This window comes from Caretta caretta, chromosome 9 (genome assembly GCF_965140235.1).
Source record: "Caretta caretta isolate rCarCar2 chromosome 9, rCarCar1.hap1, whole genome shotgun sequence".
NCBI classification, from domain to species: domain Eukaryota; kingdom Metazoa; phylum Chordata; order Testudines; family Cheloniidae; genus Caretta; species Caretta caretta.
The window spans coordinates 58647341-58654717 of NC_134214.1; the positions used below are offsets into that span (position 1 = coordinate 58647341).

At 48.2% G+C, this 7377-nt stretch overlaps 1 long non-coding RNA gene across 1 annotated transcript; it reads left to right on the forward strand.

Annotated features, from left to right (window-relative positions):
• Positions 1–863: 863 nt before the first annotated feature.
• On the forward strand, positions 864–4601 carry LOC125642610 (uncharacterized). Its single transcript, XR_007358451.2, has 4 exons — positions 864–970; positions 1068–1116; positions 2402–2482; positions 3569–4601. It is a non-coding gene; the product is annotated as an uncharacterized LOC125642610 (long non-coding RNA).
• Positions 4602–7377: the final 2776 nt, after the last annotated feature.

Sequence of the window (7377 nt, forward strand, 5' to 3'; positions counted from 1 at the left end):
TACCGCAGCCTCCCTTAAAACTGTTAGCCTCATGGGTAGCGCACTCGCCAGGGATGTGGCAGACTCCCGCTTAAATCCTCTAAGGAGAGTGCTCTAACCACTGGGCGATGGGAGACTCTGGGGTGAGGCCCTGTCAATCTCTCCTGCTACATCTAAAGAATTAGTCATTGGAGCAGGGGGTTGGACCCTGGGTCCCCCTGACTGCCCAGTGGGTGCCATAAGCACTAGGCAACAGAGTCATTCTCTCTCTCTGGCCCAATGACTCATTATTTATATTGTTTATAAAGAACCCCAAAATCCAAGAGTCTGGAACTAGAGTCCAGGGGCCAGATTACTCCCCCAAGATGTGAGCACAGTGGCCCCGGAGTGTTTCTGAAAAAGCCACAACAAGGGGTGGGGGACCCTGACCTGGAAGGGCTCCAGCCTCACCTTACTTCTTTGCTCTCCGAAGTTCTCCTTCTCACTCCATACACATTCCCCATGTAAGCTGCCTTCCAGCTGCTAGTTCAGTGTCGTCTTTGGCCAGCACCCAGGAGACAGCGACCCAGGGCTAAGGGGTGAACCACAAGCCGCTGTGGGAAGGCAGAATAGAAACTGGCTGTGGGAAGAGAGGGTTGGGTTGTGTCATTTTGGAGGGACGGGATGCAGGAAGGCTAGTGGGTGTGGTGGGGGGAAGGGCAGCACGTTTGGTGGGGTGTATGGGGGAAGAGAAAGGAGAAGAAGTGAAAATCAGTGTATTTGCCTTCATTTCCCTATGCAGTTCACTGAGAAGGAGCACACCTGTCCCGTGCTGACAGCTCCTTTGCAACTGGAGGAAAGTTAGAGGAGGAACTCTGAAACCCCAGGGGGAGGTGCTCATGAGGCTGTCTTCAGCTCCTGAGCCATAAAACATTCCACTTGAGATTCAGAGTTCAGACTACAGAAAACAAGTGCAGCAGAGACACTTCTATCATGTCAAGCCAAGCAACAGGTAACCCAGCTGTTCCTTCCTGTCTAATGACTCAAGAGCTGTTACATGGCAAGAAAATAAAATCTAACTTCTCAATGGTGATTGTTTTCATGAATAGAGGGCCGTGGATCAGATTCCCACAGCAAGCTAGACCGGTTCACAGAATGGTATGTAATGCTGGGGGCAGCCCCTTTTTATTAGTGAGCATGAACGAGTGAGTGTGAGTGTGTTTTGAAGAGTTGGAATTACTCTGATTTGTGGCTGTTTCATTTCATCTAGGCAGTTGCCATTGAAAAAATCATCATCCCAGACCTGTTGCGTGTACCTTTCTTTCTTTTTTCCTCTCCATGTGCATTCTGGAACTGTCAGTCACTCCTAACCGAGGTGTTCGCTGTTAGCAGACCAGATTTAAATTCCTCTTTACAGAGGATGCTAGGTTGCTCTGGGGAGCTTTGTTAACAATCAGTCAATAATTAATGATCACTACTAATATTTTCATAAATTTACATAGTGCTTTAAACCATAGAGTAAAATACTTTCCCTGCTCTGTATTCTGCATTACTTTCTAGTGTCCAAGATATTATTGTGCAACAGCACCCGGATAAAATCACAAGGTTTCCTGTTAACCGTGTCAGTACTGTGTAGCATACCAGGTACACAGGGGAAATCCACTGCCTGGGCTGCTCCCTGTACCTGCGTGGTCCTTGTTCATGGCACTGCCAGCATGGCCCTGCCAAGGGCTGAAAGTTAGGGGCCGGCGAGGGAGGTGCTATTCCGAGCTGGATTTGGTTTAGGCTACCACTCAGGTTCATGTTGCGGCTGTATCCTCAGGGCTAGCATTTGAGGTTTGGTATGAGGCTGCATCAGCGCCAGGGTTCAGGGTCAAGCCCCCATCAGGTCTAAAGCTCTTGTCTTGATTTTATGAACGTCACCAGGCTGGCCTCCTCCCCGCTGCCCCCTCACGGCTAGAGGTTGCTCTGCAGGTGGCCTGCCTTGCCTCAGTTTACCCCTTCAAGGGATTTCCTCAATAATTCACAAACCCTTTGACCCTTCTCAGCTTCTGTGTTATTAAATTAATAAACACTTAACACAAAGTTTTCAAGTCCCTCTCTTCTCTGCTGGAGCTTACGCATTGCAAACTCCCTTGCTCTGCAGCTTCCTGCTGCTCTTCTAAGGGAATCGAGTGACCGCCTCTAGCCCACCCTGTTAAAATGACACTGAAATCTCACAAGTGGTAAGGTTGAAATGTCTGTGAGATCAGCTTCTCTCCTAAGATTCTGGCCACATCTGAATCAGAAAACAAACACCTTTTAACTGAAACCATCCAAGTGGATTTGGGATTCAGGGACTTGAATCTGACCTCCCCCCTTTGGCACACATCGAAAGGGGCAGGGACATGAATCACCAGACTTTATCGCTAACAGCACACGTAACAACACCTGTCAATTGCAGGCTGCTGCAGAAGCTCAGTTACATCAGCGTGACAACCGGCCATGACGAGTACATGAAAGAGATTGGAGAGAGGCAGCAGAGGTGAGAGCCGGGAGGTATTTAATCAGGGAATGACAAGGGTGGGCTATTCCCCCTCTAAATCAGTACATTGCTCTTAGGAAGTGGGGGGCCCTTCCCACTGGCTTGAGCCAGGCACAGAGAGGTACAGGGCACTGACAGGGCTCAACTTCTGCTGCAGGCCTGCCTGGCTTCTGAGCAGTGGCAGTATGCAGCAGCAGCCGACTCCACTGGCCAGGTGTGCTAGGCACAACACCAAACTCAGCTCATGTCGTACCTGCTCCTGCCAGGGCCTCAGCACCTCAGTGCTCTGTGCTAGGGATGTGGAACAGAGCAGTAGCAGATTCCGCAAAGCCCAGCTCGTGCCCAACAACGGGACAGAGCAAGGGCGATTCTAGCTCCTTTCCAACAGAGAGTGTTGCTTTGACTTGTTCTGGAGCTGCCACTAGCGTTCAGTGGTCTCCCCACACTGCACGGGACCAGGACGGCCGAGGGCCTCTGTCCTTCTCTTGCAGTTTAGCCTGTTACCCTTTGCCATGCTATCTAAGCACCAGTTCTCCACTGCTCTAGCCCTGGACACTCTAGGGAAATCAGTGCTGAAGGTGGGTTAATTAAAACAGGACAAAGGCCTTTTCAGCCCCACTACAAAAAGCATTTGAGACTTCAGGGCCGCAGCCCACTCCTTCCTGTCTAGACTAGTAGTTAAACCTCTCAGCACCAGCTCAAGAGCATCCAGTGCTGATGAACATTTACAGTCTCCCAGTGGAGGCTGGGCTTTGTTAGTCTGGACAAGGCCTGAGAGACAGACATTTTTCTTCAAATACTTGACCTCTGAGCTACCACCAATGCAGCTCCCCCTGTGGTAACAATGACAGGAGTGCTAGCGTCCACCAGCATCTTAACCAGTGTGTTATCTGGACCTGCTCTGAACAGGTGGCTAAACTACCTATGCCTGGTCTTTGTGAGAATTGCTACCACCAGGGAAGCAGTACATGTCCTAGCAATGGGGGGACACTGGAGTTGTAGCAATGACCTCCAGCATTTGGACAGGGTTTGGATGCTAAGACTGATGTAGAAGGTACACTGACTTCAATTTCTGTCTCATTGCAGGAATGGGGATTTGAACTGCGAGAGATTAGTGCAACGTGCACCAGCCACGGCAGACACTTAAAAGAATATTATTCTTTCCTACAGCTTATACTGTAGTGTATGTAGTATATTTTTGCTACTCTGTATAGTGTTTCTCATGCTTGGCCTCCTATAACAAAAGAAAATTAGAAAGTGGGGAGTGATTGGGGAGATGGGGGCGGGCTGGACAAGTGATTTAGAAAGTAATCCGAGCCGAACTGAAAAAAAATATTTCAAACTGACTGAGCCAAACCTGGAAAGCTGCACAAAACAGGAAGGGAAGGAAAAGAACAGACAAAATAAATAAGAAACAATTGGGGAAAGAGAAACAGGGGACACAGGCTGTGGGGGATGAGGACAGTGTTCATGAAGCGGGACACATAGGCAGTAATTTTAAAGCAGAAAGAAGCTAATGGAGGCAATTCTCATTTTCCTTTGCCTTCCCAATTATAAATAGTCATTGAGAAGAAACAGCCCCAGGATCCATTTTTCATAAGTTTTCATGGCAAAAAATGTAACTAGACAGAGCAGGCAGTGGTAGGTGTGGCTACTGTTGCTTGAGACGTCTCACTCTGAGACCCAGTTAAAAACTGTACCGTGATGCACAGAAACAAGGGGCGGGCAATTAAAGCTGTGAGGCAAGCTGAAGTCTGCCATTTCCTCACGTTTGTTGCTTGACGTGGAGCCGATTGGCTTTGTGAATGTAACGTGGGACGTATGCTAAATCAGTGCAATGAATCACATAAATATTCTAAACTGGAGGAAGCTCCAGCCTCTTGCTCTGGGAAGCAATTTAACAGCGGTCTCAGGAGAGGCACCCCGCTGGTCATGGCGGGCACTAGTGGTCACCTACTACAGGACAGGCCTAACAAAGAAAATAACAGAACGCCACTAGCTGTCACCTTCAGTCCCCCACTAAAACCCCTCCAACGCATTATTAAGGATCTACAACCTATCCTGAAGGATGACCCAACACTCTCACAAATCTTGGGAGACAGGCCAGTCCTTGCCTACGGACAGGCCCCCAACCTGAAGCGAATACTCACCAGCAACCACATACCACACAACAGAACCACTAACCCAGGAACCTATCCTTGCAACAAAGCCCGTTGCCAACCGTGTCCACATATCTATTCAGGGGACACCATCACAGGGCCTAATAACATCAGCCACACTATCAGAGGCTCGTTCACCTGCACATCTACCAATGTGATATATGCCGTCATGTGCCAGCAATGCCCCTCTGCCATGTACATTGGTCAAACTGGACAGTCTCTACGTAGAAGAATAAATGAACACAAATCAGATGTCAAGAATTATAACATTCATAAACCAGTCGGAGAACACCTCAATCTCTCTGGTCACGCGATTACAGACATGAAAGTTGCGATATTACAACAGAAAAACTTCAAAACCAGACTCCAGCGAGAGACTGTTGAATTGGAATTCATTTACAAATTGGATACAATAGAGACTGGGAGCGGCTAAGTCATTATGCAAGCTAACCTATTTCCCCTTCTTTTTTCCTACCCCCCGCCCCTTCCTCAGACGTTCTTGTTAAATCCTGGATTTGTGCTGGAAATGGGCCACCTTGATTATCATACACATTGTAAGGAGAGTGGTCACTTTAGATAAGCTATTACCAGCAGGAGAGTGGGGTGCGGGGAGAGAAAACCTTTTGTAGTGGTAAACACCCATTTTTTCATGTTTTGTATGTATAAGAACATCTTCTGTATTTTCCACAGTATGCAACCGATGAAGTGAGCTGTAGTTCAAGAAAGCTTATGCTCAAATAAATTGGTTAGTCTCTAAGGTGCCACAAGTACTCCTTTTCTTTTTGCGAATACAGACTAACACGGCTGTTACTCTGAAACTAGTGGAAGTGTGCATCTGAGCGGAGCCACTTTACATTTTGGTCAGCCACGGTCTGATTGAAGCTTTCCCTGGCCATTATCTAGAACGCACCACTGGCCGCTCACGGCTTAGGGAGACATAGCTCTGTGTGGAGCCGCGTAACTGAGCAAACGTGGCCCAGAAGAGATATAGCAAATGAGCCTAAGCAAATAAAACACTCGAAAGGACGTGGGGAGCTTTGCTGATGTGCACTCAGCTCTCCTGTGAGCTTCTGAAGGGTTCGTTTGCTTAGCTGCCTTCTGAGAATCCCAGCCACTCCCTCACTGCAGACAGTACCCCCGGGTGTTCAATAACTTGGATTTACCGTAACCCAGGTATATGAGTGCTCAGGGAGTTCATCGTGCTAACCTGTGTGGAGCTACCCAACAGAGTGAGCCCACAGGCAGTTGTACCATGGGTAGGTGAAGGGGGGTGACAGTTACACTCAGGATACAACTCTTCAGGGTTCTGGCTCTGACCACGACAACAGGAGGTGTGGGGCGAGGACGTGGTTTCAGTGCTGCAGTATCAGCATGGGAGAGTTCCTGTGCCTGGAGGTGGGTTTTTTTGCCAATATGGAGGAGGACTGGATGTCATACAAGATGATCTGGATGACCTTGAAAACTGGAGTAATAGAAATGGGATGAAGTTTAATCATGCAAAGTCATGCACTTTGGGACTAAGAACAAGAATTTTTGCTGTGAGCTGGGACTTATTAGTTGGAAGTGACAGAGGAGGAGAAAGACCTGGGTGTACTGGTAGATCACAGGATGACTGTGAGCCGCCAGTGTGATGTGGCTGTGAAAAAGGCTAATGCAATCCTAGGATGCATCAGTGAAGTATTTCCACTAGAGACAAGGAAGTCTTAGTAGCATTATACAAGGCATCATCTGGAATATTGTGTGCAGTTCTGGTCTCCCATGTTTAGGAAAGATGAATTCAGACTGGAACAAGTGCAGAGAAGGGCTACTAGGATAATCCGAGGAATGGAAAATCTACCTTATGAGAGGAGACGCAAAGAGCTTGGTTTGTTTAGCCTAACGAAAAGACGGTTGAGGGGAGATATGATTGCTCTCGATAAATACACCAAAGAGATAAACACCCGGGAGGGAGAGAAATTACTTAAATTAAGGGCCAATCGTGATAGGGCCACAAGAACAAATGGCTATAAACTAGCCATCAACAGGTTTAGGCTCAAAATTAGATGACAGTTTCTAACCATCAGAGGAGCGAAGTTTTGGAACAGTGTGGGCAAAAAAACTAACTGGCTTCAAGAATGAGCTCTTTAAGGAGGGGATGGTGTGATGGGACTGCCTACCATTGTAGCCGATCTGCGACTGCTAGCAGCAAATATCTCCAATGGCCAGTGATGGGACACTAGATGGGGAGGGCTCTGAGTTACCACAGAGAATTCTTTCCCAGGTGTCTGGCTGGTGGGTCTTGCCCACATGCTCAGGGTCTAACTGATCACCATATTTGGGGTCGGGAAGGAATTTTCCCTCAGGTCAGATTGGCAGAGACCCTGGGGGGTTTTCACCTTCCTCTACAGCATGGGGCATGGCTCACTTGCAAGTTTAAACTAGTATCAGTGGTGGAGTCTCTGTACCTTGAAGTCTTTAGACCATGTTCTGGGGACGTCAGTGACTCAGCCAGAGGTTAGGGCTCTGTTACAGCTGTAGGCAGGTGAGGTTCTGTGGCCTGAAATGTGCTGGAGGTCCAGACTAGATGATCAGGATGGTCCTGTGTGGGCTTAGAATCTATAATTTTATTTCATCAAATTTCTCAGGCTGCCCTAGTGTGGGCAGGAGCCCTAAGTGCTAGGATGGCTATGCTGCATCCCATGCTCTCCAGCCAAACCCAGCTTAGGAGCTCGCATGACCCTAGGATTGCCAACTTTC